Raw genomic sequence first — 18,851 nt, 5'->3', positions numbered from 1 at the left:
TAAATGATGTTGAAGGTTTAAGCAAATCCGTTGATAGAAAGATTGTGAGTGGTGGTAAAAATCTTCTGAGGTGTATATATTTCAATGCAAGGAGTATTGCGGGGAAGGCGGATGAGTTGAGGGCGTGGATTGACACGTGGAATTATGATGTTGTAGCAATTAGTGAAACTTGGCTACAGGAGGGGCAGGACTGGCAGCTTAATATTCCAGGGTTCCGATGTTTCAGGTGTGATCGAGGCAGAGGAATGAAAGGTGGGGGAGTAGCATTGCTTGTTAGGGAAAATATTATAGCAGTGCTCAGGCAGGACAGATTAGAGGGCTTGTCTACTGAGTCCTTATGGGTGGAGCTGAGAAACAGGAAAGGTATGGCCACATTAGTGGGATTGTATTACAGACCACCCAATAGTCAACGAGACTTGGAAGAGCAAATGTGCAGAGAGATAGCAGGCAACTGCAGGAAACATAAAGTTCTGGTGGTAGGGGATTTAATTTTCCATACATTGATTGGGACTCCCATACTGTTAGGGGTCCAGATGGTTTAGAGTTTGTAAAATGTGTTCAGGAAAGTTTTCTAAATCAATATATAGAGGGACCAACTAGCGGGGATGCAATATTGGATCTCCTGTTAGGTAACGAATTAGGGCAAGTGACGGAAGTCTGTGTAGGGGAGCACTTTGGTTCCAGTGATCACAACGCCATTAGTTTCAATTTGATCATGGACAAGGATAGATCTGGTCCTAGGGTTGAGGTTCTGAATTGGAAGAAGGCCAAATTTGAAGAAATGAGAAAGGATCTAAAAAGCGTGGATTGGGACAGGTTGTTCTCTGGCAAAGATGTGATTAGTAGGTGGGAAGCCTTCAAAGGGGAAATTTTGAGAGTGCAGAGTTTATATGTTCCTGTCAGAATTAAAGGCAAATTGAATAGGAATAAGGAACCTTGGTTCTCAAGGGATATTTCAACTCTAATAAAGAAGAAGAGGGAGTTGTATGAAATGTATAGGAAACAGGGGGTATATCAGGTGCTTGAGGAGTATAAGAAGTGCAAGAAAATACTTAAGAAAGAAATCAGGAGGGCTAAAAGAAGACATGAGGTTGCCTTGGCAGTCAAAGTGAAGGATAATCCAAAGAGCTTTTACAAGTATATTAAGAGCAAAAAGGATTGTAAGGGATAAAATTGGTCCTCTTGAAGATCAGAGTGGTCGGCTTTGTGCGGAACCAAAGGAAATGGGGGAGATCTTAAATAGGTTTTTTGCGTCTGTATTTACTAAGGAAGCTGGCATGAAATCTATGGAATTGAGGGAATCAAGTAGTGAGACCATGGAAACTGTACAGATTAAAAAGGAGGAGGTGCTTGCTGTCTTGAGGAAACTTAAAGTGGATAAATCCCCGGGACCTGACAGAGTGTTCCCTCGGACCTTGAAGGAGACTAGTGTTGAAATTGCGGGGGCCCTGGCAGAAATATTTAAAATGTCGCTGTCTACGGGTGAAGTGCTGGAGGATTGGAGAGTGGCTCATGTTGTTCCGTTGTTTAAAAAAGGATTGAAAAGTAATCCGGGAAATTATAGGCCGCTGAGTTTAACGTCAGTAGTAGGTAAGTTATTGGGGGGAGTACTAAGAGACAGAATCTACAAGCATTTGGATAGACAGGGGCTTATTAGGGAGAGTCAACATGGCTTTGTGCGTGGTAGGTCATGTTTGACCAATCTGTTGGAGTTTTTCGAGGAGGTTACCAGGAAAGTGGATGAAGGGAAGGCAGTGGATATTGTCTACATGGACTTCAGTAAGGCCTTTGACAAGGTCCCGCATGGGAGGTTAGTTAGGAAAATTCAGTCGCTAGGTATACATGGAGAGGTGGTAAATTGGATTAGACATTGGCTCGATGGAAGAAGCCAGAGAGTGGTGGTAGAGAATTGCTTCTCTGAGTGGAGGCCTGTGACTAGTGGTGTGCCACAGGGATCAGTGCTGGGTCCATTGTTATTTGTCATCTATATCAATGATCTGGATGATAATGTGGTAAATTGGATCAGCAAGTTTGCTGATGATACAAAGATTGGAGGTGTAGTAGATAGTGAGGAAGGTTTTCAGAGCCTGCAGAGGGACTTGGACCAGCTGGAAAAATGGGCTGAAAAATGGCAGATGGAGTTTAATACTGACAAGTGTGAGGTATTGCACGTTGGAAGGACAAACCAACGTAGAACATACAGGGTTAATGGTAAGGCACTGAGGAGTGCAGTGGAACAGAGGGATCTGGGAATACAGATACAAAATTCCCTAAAAGTGTCGTCACAGGTAGATAGGGTCGTAAAGAGAGCTTTTGGTACATTGGCCTTTATTAATTGAAGTATTGAGTATAAGAGCTGGAATGTTATGATGAGGTTGTATAGGGCATTGGTGAGGCCGAATCTGGAGTATTGTGTTCAGTTTTGGTCACCAAATTACAGGAAGGATATAAATAAGGTTGAAAGAGTGCAGAGAAGGTTTACAAGGATGTTGCCGGGACTTGAGAAACTCAGTTACAGAGAAAGGTTGAATAGGTTAGGACTTTATTCCCTGGAGCGTAGAAGAATGAGGGGAGATTTGATAGAGGTATATAAAATTATGATGGGTATAGATAGAGTGAATGCAAGCAGGCTTTTTCCACTGAGGCAAGGGGAGAATAAAACCATAGGGCATGGGTTAAGGGTGAGGGGGGAAAAGTTTAAAGGGAACATTAGTGGGGGCTTCTTCACACAGAGAGTGGTGGGAATATGGAATGAGCTGCCAGACGAGGTGGTAAATGCGGGTTCTTTTTTAACATTTAAGAATAAATTGGACAGATACATGGATGGGAGGTGTATGGAGGGATATGGTCCGTGTGCAGGTCAGTGGGACTAGGTAGAAAATGGTTCGGCACAGCCAAGAAGGGCCAAAAGGACTGTTTCTGTGCTGTAGTTTCTATGGTTTCTATGACACCTGTGGAAAAAGATAGTCCTTAATGCAAATCTAATTGTGTGGGTGCTTGTGTGAATATGTGTGTCAGCTCACATGTGAGAATATGTGTGTTTACTCTGATGGGCCGAACATTCTGAGTGTGTGCCTTGTGTGCTTGTATATTCAGTGTGTATGTGGATTTGAAGATCAATGTGTTGGTGTAAGGGTGTTTGCATGTACACTTAGTGGCCACTTTATTAGGTACACCTGTACATCTGCTCATTAATACAAATACCTAATCAGCCAATCATGTGGCAGCAACTCAATGGATAAAAGCATACAGACATGGTCAAGAGGTTCAGTTGTTGCTCAGACCAAACATCAGAATGGGTAAGAACTGTGATCCAAGTGACTTTAACCGTGGAATGATTGTTGGGTCCAGACAGGGTGGTTTGAGTATCTCAGAAACTGTTTTTCACCTGGGATTTTCACACACAACCGCCTGTACAGTTTACAGAGATTGGTGTGAAAAACAAACAGCATCCAGTACGCTGCAGTTCTGTGAGCGTAAACGTCAGTTCTGAGAGAGGTCAGAAGAGAATGGCCAGACTGGTTCAAGCTGACAGAAAGGTGACAGCAACTCAAATAACCACACGTTACAACAGTGGTGTACAGAAGAGCATGTCTGGGAGCACAATACAGCAAATCTTAAAGTGGATGGGCTACAATAGCAGAAACCATCAACATACATTCACTGGCCACTTTATTAGGTATGGGAGGTACCTAATAAAGTGGCCGCTGAGTGTTTGTCTGTTTGTGATTTTTGCGAGTGTGTGTGCATTGCACCTATACAACTGAGTGTTATGCATATGAGAGTGTGCGTGTGTATAACTGAGAGTGAGCATGTATACGATGGTGTGTGTACATGCAATATTAATATTCAGAAGCTGCCATTTAACAGAATTTAATATCCTCTGTTTGAAAACAGAAATCCAATACCTCAATGGCCAGTCAACCAGATTTGCAATATTCATTCCAAACATAACATCCTGGTTCCTTCTCTCAGATATCCTAGCCACATGGTCACGTTATTATATAATCCCAAACAGTGGAGAAGCACATGCTTCAGGTAATAGGAAGATGGAGAATCATAGTACTGTCAATGAAGGCAACCTCCTCTGCCTGGATAGCTGGACCTTTCCTTCATGCTGAAGATTATCAATTTGTGTCCTACAACAGAGACTTGAGATGCCATATCACTGTACTATTAAGGAAGCGCCAGCATTGTCCTTCGATGAGTTGTTGAATGCAGGATTTGCCTTCCCTCTCATGCACACACAGTGTTTCTCCAGGGAATTCTGCACATTGAAGATTTATCTCTCAGGTAACCTCATAAAATCTATTTTATTGCTGATACAGGATCCAGCTTTGCACTCTGACTGTACCCTCATCATCACCACACAGAACTTTGAGAAATCATATTCTTCCCCTAAACCTGACCAGATGAAAACAGAGATCCACCTACCCAATTTATCTGAAGAAAACTCAGTCGGTCTGCACTCCTCCCAATTTATCTAATGAACTATGTTGTGATACATCAGAGATTGTTATCCAGAGCAGATACATTTCCATTTTTTAATCCGGTTTTGTTTCACTGACAGAATTTCTCATCTGTACTAATATAGAGATAAAAGCAAATTTATGAGCATCACACATCAAATTACTTCAAGGAGAGATACAGGAAAAGTGTGTGATAGTGGAATTATCTAGAGTGCTTCTAAATTGCTGATGTAGACTCGCTGGATCAAACAGCTTTTTCCTTCTGCGCTATACTCCTCTATGGCTCCATTATACAGAATGCTCATGCAAGGAGTATTCTTTATTAAGTTATTGTGAAACTGAGATAATGGTTGCTCTGTTTTTACTGTATGACTGAACAGGCAGTTAATTATGAACTGCATCATTCAGTGACAAACATGGGAAGTTAATGGCAACCCTGTCCCAGTGTTAATCATCAGCAGGGGCAGTGTACAGAGTGAAGCTATGGCTGGAGGTTGAAGAGCAACTTTCTCCTTCAGTGGAAGTGGGAACAATTTCCACAAGATTACAAACACAATTTTGTTCCTGAATGTTTTGTTTGATTTGCTTTGCAGTAATGGGCAAAATGACACAAAGTCAACCTGTTGACTTCTATTTAATTCTCAAGATTTCTGTAAGTTTGACAGAGTGCCCTATTCTTCAGAAAAGTATCTGACACTTAGCGTGCCTCTTCCACTTCTATAAACACATGGATTAAAAATTCAATTGACAAATATGTTCAGAGCACACAGTCTTAAAACTGATGGCAAAACATTTTGGCTCCAAATACTAAGCAGAAATGACTTGCTACTTGCATGAGTTCTTTCAGAAATAATTCAAATCTATGTGTAGAGCCTTCTACTAAAGTTCTCATCATCCACTCAAGAAGGATGAATATAAACAGCTGTAAACTGTTCACCTCTGCATGGAAAATCAGACACATTCCTTCCCCTCCATATTCCTTGCAATAATGAAAACGTTTGGTAACCTACACTGTAATACATCCATTTATTTATGAATGAATATATTTATTTAAACCATCTAGATCTTTTTCCTAGAAACTGATCTAAACACAAAGTCCTCAGTCTAAAAGTAGATCCTGGCAGCCCATACCATAAATAAAACAGGTATAAATCCCAACGTAACCGTTAGCAACAAAAACAAGCATGAACAGCCAAGCTCTGACACAAGAACGCCGTTTACAAAACTTACCATGTTTGTATATGAAGCCTCCTAATCAGAATTAGTTATTATTATTCCATCAGTTAAAGCTTTAAAACTTGCAGGACCCACAATGTCTTGAGGAGTGAGTGAGTGAGTGTGAGTGTGTGAATGTGTGTGTGTGTGTGTGTGTGTGTTGCCTATAATTGTTTGCACATGTAGATGCGTATGTGTGTTGTCAAGTGTTGCAGCTGAATGTGTAAGAGCTGACTTACACATGTCAATGTATGTTCAGGTGTGTGGGTAATTACATATGCATGTTTGATACGTGTCTGTATACATGTTTGTGTATGTATCAGTTTTGTGCAATTCTGCATGTGTGTCTGTGATCGAATGTACCTCCATATGTGAATTCTGTTTTGTTACTTGCAACTCACTGAATAATCAGTCACCAAACTTAACACAAGCTAGTACAAATTGGTTAACAACTCAACTACAGACAATTTTTCTCTGAGCCCAACAGGACTCAACACCACTTTACACCTTAAACCCTTCAACCCCCCATCTCCTCCCACCACCACTAAATGAAATGGAAGCTTAAAAAACTGCATAAGTTTAGAAAAGATAACGTTGTCTTCTATTTGTTTTTGTGCCGGCCAGACACCCACCAGATGCTTTCAATTGTATCCCAGAGTTCCTGTGGAGAAGCCTGGACAAAGGAAGCTATGTTGAATCAGTGTTGAAGGTTGGTTGGACTGCAGTTCCTTGGACTTCACACTGAAGGCAGGATGTGAGGGCGAGAAGGTTCAATGAATGGTACTGATGATGAATTACTGGATCTGCTGTGGATATTCTTCTTGGGGCAGGGGAAAAATAGGTGTCCAAGATCAGGAAGAGGCCATCAAGAACAAATAAAGAAAAGCTATTTTCCTATTGGTGGAGGACATGGGGTTGACTTGGAAAGAACCAAAAGTTGCCCTGATGGAATGCCCACTTAGATGTGAACTAACAGTAACCCAGAGTCTCTGCTTGGAGGGATGATTGATACACATAGACTGCGGCTTTGAGAAAGGAGCAGTCAACATAATCAAAAGTTCCACCCACCATGGTGACTATCTATTCACCCCTAGCCTCGCCCATCAGATGGGGCAGAAGACACAAAGGCCCGAAAGCACCGACTACCAGGCTCATGGACAGCTACTATCCTGCTGTTATAAGACTATTAAATGTTTTCCTGGGACCACAAAATGGACTCTGGACCTCACAATCTACCTGGTTGTGACCTTGTGCTTTCCTGTCTACCTGCACTACACTTTCTCTCTCCTGGAACACTTTGTTCTGCATTCTGTTATTGTTTTACCTTGTACTACCTCAATGCATTGTATGAATTGACCCGTATGAACACCAGTTTTACACTGTGTCTCTCTCCACATGACAATAATAACCCAATTTACCGACATGATGCGCAGACCCGCGTGATGGATTTTACCAAACGTCTGCGTAAATCCGACGATTTATCATTATTAATCATTCTAATGTCAATTAATTGTCCCTTTCTAACCGTTCGATGAACTCAGGTGTCCCACCCTACGCTCGCTTCGCCCGCGTAGACGATGCCCGCTCCCCAAATTCATCTCCACCATCAAAGTCGATGGAACAGAAGAGTGGAAAATCAACACCACGCTACTTTCTTCAATAAAAGCGTGTTCAGCGCAAGTGATCAAGGTCTAATTTCTATGACTGATACAGCAACTCCAACTCCATGCAGTCTATTCTATATGTGCAGCCTTCTGTAAATTACAAGTGACCAAGGACACATACACATGACGGACCTGTCAAAGCAACAGCAGCAAACCCGAGCCGAATTAGGAGACTTCGGATGTCCAGCCCGGGTAGAGTAAAAGACTGATAAGACTGATACTAGCAGTAGAATCATCCCTTCTCCCTCTCCCTCTCCCTCTCCCTCTCCCTCTCCCTCTCCCTCTCCCTCTCCCTCTCCCTCTCCCTCTCCCTCTCCCTCTCCCTCTCCCTCTCCCTCTCTCTCTCTCTCTCTCTCTCTCTCTCTCTCTCTCTCTCTCTCACACACACACACACACACACACACACACACACAGACGAACATCGCTCACAATTGATTTACTTTTCATCTACCTCGCTATACTCACTGCGGGTTTTCCTCTCAAGGAATCTCCTCTCGCTTTCGGCAAATCATGGGCTTTGCAACTAAAATAATAATCCACTCCACTAAATATGCAGCCGTCTCTGGAGAGAAACGAAACCTCTTTATGACAAATACACATATAGTCCTCGCCAACCAATCAGCCAGCTCCGAACACTGTAATAAAAATGCAATTTATGCGTATTATTCCAGCTATGCTTTTGTGTGTGTGTGTATAACATTTTAATTTATAATTTCACCTAACGTACAAAAATAAATAACCCCCACACCTCCAACTTACCGACGTATCCTGCACTGGAAACATTTATGTTAATGTAGGAAAAATAAATAAGTCTTGAGTTCTGTTAACTTGAATAAACTTTGCAGATAATGTCCGTTTCTACCAGTAAAATATCCGTGGAGGAAAACGCCACGAATAGACGAATAACGTCTTGTATACTTCAATTTCTTGGATCGTATGGAAAAAAGATTAACGGGCTAACAAGATGGGTGGGTGGGGAGTGATGGGTTTGAAGCAATCCTAACTTGTCCAGTAAAGTCCCTCCCTCTCTTGCAAAGATCGCCGGCTATCACCATTAACGATTTAAGAAACTCGAAACAGCCATAAAAGAGACTGTATTAATTCTTCTCCAAACTAGGCTTTTGGAGTTAATCCAATATAATCAAAACCTTCAGGCCAATTCACTAATCCCTATGAATATATGAATCTTTTGATTTGATTATTGCTGGAAATTAAGTAGCTAGCATATCATAATATATTTTTTGCAAAGCGTTAAAATATTTCACTTACATTATAAAATGCATTCCTTAGAGTGTGTTGCAAAGGTGAAATACAATGGCCTTCATAACCCTTCCAATTCACAAAGTATGAATATTTTACAGAGCAACTCCAACCAATAAATTTTGGAATTTATTGTCACTGTGCCCACATTCCAAGTATGATTAAAATTAAAATATAAAAAGCTGCAGATGCTGGAAATCTGAAATTTAAAAAAAATTAGAAAAATGCAGGAAAAAATGAAATAACAGAAAAATGCAAGAAACATTCAGCACGCCAGGAAGCATCTGTGGAAATAGAAAGAGCTGAAACATTAACTCTGTTTCTCTTTCCTGCTGTGTTTCCAAAGTGGTCTCAGATTAAAATTAATCCTTATCCACATTTACAATGCTGGCAGCAAGGTAGAATTACAGTGTGACATGTTTACAAAGTAATTTTTATTGCATTGCTGGAAAGGATGGCAGAAAATTATTAAAGAGAACTTTAGAAGAAATAATTGAAAAAATACTGCACAGGATGTTGGACAAAGAGCAATTGTTTAATTCTTGTTAAGAATTATAGGGTCATGCGGCTTGGGAACAGCATCTTCAGCCCGCCTGAGTCCACACTGACTATAAGCACTAATCCTACTTTCTTCTCTGTTTATTCCCATCAATTATTCACTCATCTGCACACTAGGAGCAATTCCCAGTGACCAATTAACCTAACAACCTTTGGAATGTGGGAAGAAATTCACACAATCAGAGGGAGAACTTGTGAACTCCACACAAACATTAGCAGATTCTGGACTGATCCAGGTTATTGGAGCTCTGTGTCATTGCCTGTACTAGCTGGGTCACTGTGCCAGGCACAAGAGGCTAAACTGTCTCCTTGAATGCCATAGGATTCTGGTCAACTTAAGAATGGGAACACAAGAGACTGCAGATGCTGGAATCTGGAGAGACAAACAATCTTCTGAAGGAACTCAGCACATCAGGCAGTATCTGCGGAAGGAAAAGGTGAGAACCGTGCATCAGGACTAAGGGTAGAGAGGGACAAATGGCCAGTATAAAGAGCAGAAGGAGAATGGCGAGACCAGAGGCCTCACATCTTGCTCTGTCACTGCAATGCCAGTCACCTCAAACTCTAGTCCTGGCTTCGGAGTTCCACTAGTAGGTTGCTTGTAACTTAAGAATGGAGTTTGAATTGTTCCCATCACACTTGACAAGAATTGCTAATTTCCTAGTCTCTATTGACCACTTTGGCATCACCCCAGAAGATTAACATCAGCACTCGCATTGGCAGCCGAGTACCACAGTGTGCAGATTAAACTTCTTGTGATTCTTTTGTGCTGGCAAGGTGTTTTATTAACTTCCTGAAGAATTGAAAATCTGTCAAGTACAAAATCTGGCATCAACTTAAAAGTGTTAACATTGGAGGAATTTAGCTACCATAACATCCTTGCAAACTCCTTAATGCTGGTCTTATGGTAAATAATTTTTAATTTTGAAGATTGACACTTCATCAGCATGTGGAATCTGTTTAGCAAACAATGATAGTGGCATGTTTTGTATTTGCTGCAGATTCAACATTTCTTTTGTTGAATAGAGCAATACTATTACTGGTCAGAGTAAACCACTGAGGATGCTTAAAAAGTACTTTGGAATACTGGCAGGACTCTGTGAGGACAGGGGAAAGTGCTAGTCATCAGGAAGGGTCAGGTGGAGAGGGATGAGTGGGACCAGCGAGTCATGGGACCAAGTTGCCGCGGAAGGCAGAAAGGGGTGGGAAGGAGAATATGCGACTGGTGGTGGGGTCTTCTTGTAGCTGGAGGAAATGATGAAGGACGATATATATTGGTTGCAAAGGTTCATAATATGAAAGGTGAAAACGAGGAGAACTCTATCTCTGTCTGCCTGGAGGAAGGTAGGTTGAGAAAGAGAGGACATATAAAAACACGCTTCATCAACCACAGCAAATGGCAAGCCACGGTTCCTGAAAAAGGAGGATATTTCAGCTATCGTGGAAGAAAAAGCCTCATCTTCTGAGCAGATATAGCAGAGACAGAGAGATTGGGAGAAAAGAATGGCTTCCTTACAAGAGACAGCGTGGGAAGAAGTGTAGTCTTATTAGCTGTGTCAGGTTTTAAGTTTATAGTAAATATCATAACTGTTTCACGGAGACAGAGAAATCAAGAAACGGGAGAATGTCATAAATGGTTCGTGTGAATTAGAGAGCAGGGTGCAAGTTTGTGGCAAACATGAAAAAATTGATGATTTCTGTACAGGTGCAGGAAGAAGCACAAAGGTAGTCATCAATGTAACTGAGTAAGAGTCATAGGGTCATAGGACAATACAGCACAGAAACCGACCCATCTAGTCCATGCTATATCATTAATCTGCTTAATCCCATCTGGACCATAGGCCTCCTTACTCCTCCCATGCATGTACCTATCAAATTTCTCCTAAACATTGAAATCGAACCTACATCCATCACTCGTGCTGGCAGCTCATTGCACACTTTCACCATCCTCTGAGTGAAGAAGTTCCCCCTCATGTTCCCTTTAAAAACTTCATCTTTCACCTTTAACCCATGACCTCTAGTTCTAGTCTCTCCCAACCTCAGTGGAAAAAACCTGCTTGCATTTATCCAATCTATACCCCTCATAATTCTGTACACGCCTATCAAATTTCCCCTCAGTCTGCTGTGTTCCAGGGAACAAAGTCCAAACCGATTCAACCTTTCCCTATAACTCAGGCCCTTGTGTCCCAGCAACATCCTTGTAAATTTTCTCTGCACTTTTTTTTGTAGATAGGTGACCAAAACTAGATACAATTCTCTAAGTTAGAGTTTCCCAATGTCTTATACAATTTTGACATAACATCCCAACTCCAGTACTCAATTCATTGATTTATAAAGGTCAATGGGCCAAAAACTTTCTTTATGACTCTATCTGCCAGTGACGTCAATTACAAGGAATTATGTATCTGTATTCCCAGATCCTTTGGTTCTACCACACTCCTCAGTTTCCTACCACTCATAGTGTAAGACCTACGTACCCTGGTTGGTCCTCCCAAAGTGCAGCACCTCACGCTTGTCGGCATTAAATTCCATCTGCCATTTTTCAGCCCATTTTTCCAGCTGGTCCAGATCCTGCTCCAAACTTTGATCCTCTTCTTCACTGTCCATTACACCCCCAATCTTGGTGTCATCTGAAAAATTGCTGATCCAATTTACCACATTATCATCCAGTTCATTGATATAGATGACAAATAACAAAGGACCCAGCACCGATGTCTGTGGCACTTCACAAGTCACAGGCTACCAGTCAGAAAGGCAACCATCTACAACCACTCTCTGGGTTCTTCTGCGAACCAACGTTTAATCCAATTTACTACATTATCTTGAATGGCAAACAACTGAACCTTCACATCCAATCTCCCATGCGGGACCTTGTCAAAGATCGCTAAAGTTCCTGTACACAACATCCACTGCCTTCATCTACTTTTCTAGTAACTTCCTCAAAAATCTCTAAGTTTGGACAGACACAACTTACCACATGCAAAGCTATGTTGACTATGCTTAATTAGTCCATGCCTATTCAAATAACTATATATTTTGTTCCTTAGAATACCTTCCAATAACTTTCAAACTGATGTCAGTCTCACAGGCCTATAATTTCCTGGCTTATTCTTAGAGCCTTTCTTAAACAACAGAACAACATTAGCTATCCTCCAATCCTCTGGCACCTCATCTGTGGCTAAGAGTGTGTTAAGAATTTATGCTAGGACCCCTGCAACTTCTGCACCAGTCTCCTATAGGGTCCTTGGAAATATATTATCAGGCCCTGGGGATTTATCCATGTACTAATTTGTCTCAAGACAGCAAAAACCTCCTCCTCAGTAATCTCTATAGGGTCCATGACCTTGCTGCTGCATTGCCTTAAGCCTATAGACTCTGCATCCATTTCCTGAGTAAATACAGATGCAAATAAAAGTCAATTTAAGATCTCCCCATCTCTTTTGGCTCCACGCCTAGGTTACAACTCTGATCTTCCAGAGGACTAATTTTGTCCTTTTCTATCTTTTTGCTCTTATACCTGTAGAAGCCCTTAGAATTCTCCTTCACTTTGTCTGCTAGAGCAACCTTATGCCTTCTTTTAGCCCTCCTGATTTCTATCTTAAGTGTGTTGCTCAAGTAACTCATTTGTTCCTGCCTGCATATACCTGCTATACACCTCTTTTTTCTTAACCAGGGCTTCAATATCTCTCAGAAACCAAGGTTCTCTAAACCTGGTATCCTTGCTTTTTGTTTTGACAGGAACATACAAACTCTGTACTCTCAAAAGTTCACTTTTGAAGGCCTCCCACTTACTCAGGACACCTTTGCCAAAAAACCTGTCCTAATCCACACTTGCCAGATCCTTTCTGATATCATCAAAATTGATCTTTCTCGAATTTAGAATCTCAACCCACATACCAGATCTATCCTTTTCCATAATTACATAGAAACTACTGGCATTATGATCACTATGCTCCCCTGCACAAACTTCTGTTATCTGCCCTGTTTCATTCCCTAATTAGAGATCTAGTATTGTACTCTCTTTAGTTGGGACTTCTATGTACCAATTAAGAAAATGTTCCTGAACGTAGAAGAACGTAGAACGTAGAATTCCTTGGAGCGTAGAAGAATGAGGGGGGACTTGATAGAGGTTTACAAACTTATGAGGGGTATAGGCAGAGTAAATGCGAATAGGCTCTTTCCACTTAGATTAGGAGCGATAAATACAAGAGGACATGGCTTTAGGGTGAAAGGGGAGAGGTTTAGGGGGAACATTAGGGGGAACTTCTTCACTCAGACAGTGGTGGGAGTGTGAAACGAGCTGCCATTTGGCGTGATTAATGTGGGCTCACTCTTAACTTATAAGAATAAATTGGACAGATACATGGATGGGAGAGGTCTGGAGGGTTATGGACTGGGTGCAGGTCAATGGGACTAGTGGAATAAAGTTTCAGCACAGACTAGAAGGTCCAAATGGCCTGTTTTCTGTGCTATAGTGTGTTCGCGCATGGCCAATTGGTTAAGACATCAGTCTAGTGATCTGAAGGTTGCTAGTTCGAGCCTCAGCTGAGGCAGGATGTTGTGTCCTTGAGCAAGGCAATTAACCACACATTGCTCTGAGACGACACCAGTGCCAAGCTATATCGGCCCTAATGCCCTTCCCTTGGACAACATCAGTGGTGTGGAGAGGGGGCACTTACAGCATGGGCAACTGCCGGTCTTCCATACAACCTTGCCTAGACCTGCACCCTGGAAACCTTCCAAGGCACAAATCCATGGTCACATGAGACTACAGATGCCTATAAAAAAGTGTTCTGTGGTTCTATGGAACACATTTGACAAACTCTTTCCCATCAAGTCCTTTTACAGAGTGGGAGTCCAAGTCAATATGTGGAAAGTTAAAATTACCTACTATCACAACCTTATGTTCCCTGCAACAAAGTCACTATTTTGGCATCTGGTTCCCATCCCCTGCAACTGGGGTTTAAACAACCCCACCGCCCTGTGCAGCACTAGCAAACCTTCCCACTAGGATGTTAATACCCCTCCAATTCAGGTGCAAGCTGTCTCTTTGTGCAGGTTACACCTTTCTTGGAAGACAGCCCAATGAAAGAAAGTCTTGGTGAATGTTACAGCAGAAGGTTTAGAATATGAACTGTTCCATGTAGCCAACAAAAAGACAGGCATAGAGGGGACGCATAGAGATACCTATTGCTACTCCTTTGATTTGTAGAAAGTAGGAGGAGTCAAAAAAGAAAATTAATCAGGGTAGGAAGAAGTTCAACCAGGCTTTTAAAGGGAAAAAAGAGTGGTCAACTTAATAACTTTGTGAAATAATTATAATGTACGTAGGAAGAGATTTTTGTGGCCAGTATTAAACACTGCCTGAGACTTTGCTACCACATTACTCATGTCAACATGTTTCTATCTGCTGAATGAAACTGAAATAAATGTTCAAGAAGGGATGTAAACTATAGCTAACACACTGGTTTACAGCTAGTGACATAAGACCAACTTCTCCCCAAGCTTGTTCTAATGCTATGAAGTGTCACTGCACTGGAGAGAGTACAGAAGAGATTCACCAGGACGTTGCCTGGATTAGAGGATGTTGTATCAGGGAGAGATTGGATAGCCTGGATTTGTTTTCCCTGAAGTTAAAAAACGCTGAAATGATACCTCACAGATATATATGAAATTATAATAGGCTTAGAGCAACTGACAATCTGCTGGAAGAATTCAGCCGGTCAAACAGCATCTGTAGGAGGAAAGGATTGTCAATATTTTGGGTTAAAACCTTGCATGATTTTTTCTTGCTCCAGATTCCAGCACCTGCAGTCTCTTGAGACACTGTAAGAGACATAAATAGGGTAGGAAGTCAGAATTTCTTCTTATTGCAAGGGGATCCAAAACAAAATGCCATAATTTTTAGGAGAGGATGAATTTTAAAAAAAGAATCTGAGGAGGAAGTAGTTTCTTTTTTACACAAGGAATTGTTGATATTTGGAACTTGTTGCAGGAAAAATGGTAAAGTCAGACATAATCACTGGTTTTAAGAGACAGACAGGCATGTGCTTAACCAAGCAGGCGTAGAAGGGCAGGGTCCTAATGTAGCAAATGGGATTTGTCCGGATGGGCAAAAATATTAGCGTGGATGTGATGGGTCAATGAACCTGTTTCTGTTCTCTATGAATTTATGACACTCCAACAACAGGATTGTTTGCTCTCTGAATATAGTATAGAATGGAAGCATTAGCATGTCAGGAACTAGATGGTTCAGTGCTACAGTTTTCCTACTGTATCTTTATCTGGAAATCAGAGATCAGAAGCTTCAGAGAAAAAGCTATTCTCAACGACAGAGAGAAGAAAATAGCCTTCCATTAGAGTAGGACAATTCATTATCAGAAAGAGGATATCTTAATGGGATGATTGTTAACATGAGGTTCCAGAGTAGAGGTATTGAAAACAGAATATGCATTTAGGTGCAATCTGGTACCATCAGTGGTGAGAGAATCAGGATGGAGATTTTGAGGCAAGTTCTGATGAAAAATCAATTAACTAAAAAGACTTTGACTTGAAATATTAACACCATTTCTCTTTCTAAGGATGCTGCCTGACTTTCTCAGTGTTTCCAACATTTTTTGCTTTTTATATGCCGATGACATAGTACCTTTCACCATGTAAAGAAGGTTTTATGACATTTTACAACCAATCCAGGAAGTTATTTGTGTTATTCTTTCTTTAACATGACAGGCATTTTGAACACTACAAGCTCACTTAAAGTAAATGCTAATGTTGAGGCAATGTTTCAAATCAAATCAGGTTTAATTATCATTCAACCAAACAAGGTCTGGTAAGATGGCTATATATATATATATATATATATATATATAGCCCAAGTCCCTTAATAACATGTCTTGTAAATTGATGGTGCAGAGCACGGACAGGAAGGGAAAGCCCCCAAATGAGTGCAGGTGCTATGCTATACTGCTTCCGGTGTCTCCTCACCTGCACTGCAGCAGCAGACAAGCCCACGACTTGAGGCCTAGTTCTCACTACAACCGAGACTATACAGTTCCCATGCCACTTGTCATGTCGCCAAATAAGGGAAACAGTCCTGCAGCATCTTGCATTATCAATGTCCAACAGGGTATCATGATCGCAAGAGAAACGTCCAAGGCAGTCTCTCATGGTTACCCACTGCATGCCGCCTTCGCGCACCAACTCTTATGCCTTCGAGTAGCAGGCAGCAACATGGTCTGCACCCTAGCCAGCTTCTCTGAACCCAATCTAGTTGCTCCAATACATTGGCCGGCTCCTCCGACCTGCCAGTCAGTTCCTCCTTCTCCAAAATGCCGGCCAGCTCCTTCAACACCCCGGTCAGCTACTCCAAACAACAAGCAGCTCACTGATGTGGTAGACCCGCTCTATCCAAAGTTCTTGTAATCCAGTATTGTCTTGCGATCATAAAAAACCCCCACATTTAACAAAGAAAAAAATTCACTTTTTGTTGGGCCCTGAGAGGCCGCTGAAGCTGAATGCGCTGCGATCTTACCAGACCTTGTACCAATGTTTCAGTAAAAGGTGAAACTTTGACCAGAAACCTGGGACATGCACTTAGATCTTCCTCAAAATGGTGATGTTGGATATCCTGCTTATGTGGCAGTAGAGAGGATCTCAACTTAATATCTCATCTGGAAAGTGTGCGTCTGTCAGTGTAGCATGCCCTCAATACTGCAGTGTACCCTCTCCAGTTGATGGCGTAGGATGTGTGCACGCAAGAATGAGAAAACAATCATGAAGGCTGAACAATCTTGGGTTTTGTCACCTTGAAATTCGACAAGTGATTTGAGGCCTTCTGGAGCTACATTACATTGCTGACGTTACTGGCAAAAAAAATAGATTGGGAGGAATTCCCCCATCTATAGATTGGGTAGATGAAAAGGATCTTGGGTGGAATTGATTTAATTTCTGCCATTGCAAGCATGCAAGCATGTCACACACCTTTTCACTTTATCCACTTGTGTAGTTACTTACAGTGAACTATGGGTCCTTCTGCATCAAGAGGTCTACTATCAACTGCATACTTTCTCTTTTTATTTGACCTCCCAAAGTGTAACAGCATGCACTTCCCTTGATTAAAATCCATCTGTCACTTCTATCCCCAGTAACACTCCGGAGGAACTCAGCAGGCCAGGCGGCATCTATGGAAAAGAGTAAACAGTTGACATTTGGGGCCTAGACCCTTCTTCAGGACTCTATCTCCATATCTGTAACTGATTGACAGTATATCCCATTGTATTCTTTGACAGTCCTTTACACTGTCTACAAATCCACCAATCTCAGTGTGATCCACAGACTTGCTAATCCACCCATCTATATTCTCTTCATTCTGAGACATTCAAAATGAATCATTTATGTCTAATTCCGAAAGTAGCCCAATCCTTAATATAATGTCCAATCGCCTCAGATAGTCCAGCACTTCCTCATTACCTCACTAGACTGTGAGCCTAGAACTTTGTAGTTAAATCTCCAAGACTCGAATCACATTACTTAAGAATATTGGAGTAGTCCATTTAACCGTTAAGCATGCATTATTATATAATGAGATCATGACTGATCTGTCACTTCACTCTGAATGTCTACCTGCCTCTCATACTTTGCCTTCATACATTAAAAGACCCATGAAGTGAACTCAGCCACGAGTCATTTTAGTGCTTCGAGAACACAAGAACATTAATGCAAGTGTGACTCATTCTTTTGATTTTAAAACGTTGGCGAATTATACAATGAGCACTGACTAAGCCAGAAAGGAAATCGGTTAATATAAAGTTCAAACCTCTTGCAAAGCACTTTCTTAAGAGCACATAATGTAAATCTATCAAAAAAAGCAAGAATTATTAAGGTGCATATATTGTAAGGGTGTAAAATCTTACGTTCTCTCTACTCCAACCATGAATTTTAACAGCCACAGTGTAACAGTGATATAAATGCAACATTTTATATCTACTTCGTTGTTTTATGCTTCATATATTTTTATTGCTACAATCAATTTGCTGCACATATATTTAAAGTGTTTTTCTAAATTTACAAAATAATTTTAGGTCATGCATATTTTTGAAGAGTTATATTGGAAAAGATTACTCAGTACTTTTATTCTTGGGTGGCTAAATAAGCACAGTTAGCTAGAGGCATACTCCTAAATATAAATCCAATTACATCGTGGACTTTTTTTCTGCATTTGGCCTGACTCATCTAGGTTCAGCTAATATATAAAAATTGTTAAAGTAAAAAGTTGCTGTTGATCTGAAAGATACATCAGCAAAATGCATTTTGGTTGAGCAATATCATTATCAGTTAATTTTATTAAAATTGCAAGATTAATTCGAAAAGATTTGGAAAGCATTTTATTGCAAACAATGATTTTGAGAAATGAGGAGATCAGGACTATGTTCTCCTCAGATGGGACTTTTGGGGATCCTTAATCAAAAGTGAGCTGGCATTATCGATATTCAAGAATTTGTTAGCTATTTCTGCCCTTGCAAAGACTGTGGCCTCCTTCAGTACTAAACATTGATACGTGCTGTTGCATGTGTAATCCCTTTGTGACAGGATTTAAGATGGTTGGCAGCCCCATCAGTTTGCAAACTCAGCAGAACTGAAATTAAAAAAATGCATTACCAGAATAGTTCAGTCCCTAGCTGCGCAC

General features: G+C 41.1%; 1 protein-coding gene across 6 annotated transcripts in view; it reads right to left on the bottom strand.

Annotated features, from left to right (window-relative positions):
- znf516 (zinc finger protein 516) overlaps positions 1–8,683 on the bottom strand; it is a 161,670-nt gene extending 152,987 nt beyond the window's left edge. For 2 of the 6 annotated variants that reach the window (XM_063055936.1, XM_063055984.1), the window contains exon 1: positions 8,108–8,219. The gene's annotated coding sequence lies outside the window, so the exon portion shown is untranslated. Of the gene's footprint in view, positions 1–7,799; positions 7,984–8,107; positions 8,220–8,617 lie in introns of those variants that run through there. The other 4 variants (XM_063055954.1, XM_063055945.1, XM_063055964.1 and 1 more) reach the window with 4 other exon arrangements.
- Positions 8,684–18,851: the final 10,168 nt, after the last annotated feature.

This window comes from Mobula hypostoma, chromosome 1 (genome assembly GCF_963921235.1).
Source record: "Mobula hypostoma chromosome 1, sMobHyp1.1, whole genome shotgun sequence".
Lineage (NCBI taxonomy): Eukaryota > Metazoa > Chordata > Chondrichthyes > Myliobatiformes > Myliobatidae > Mobula > Mobula hypostoma.
This window is presented reverse-complemented; position numbering and strand designations above follow the sequence as displayed.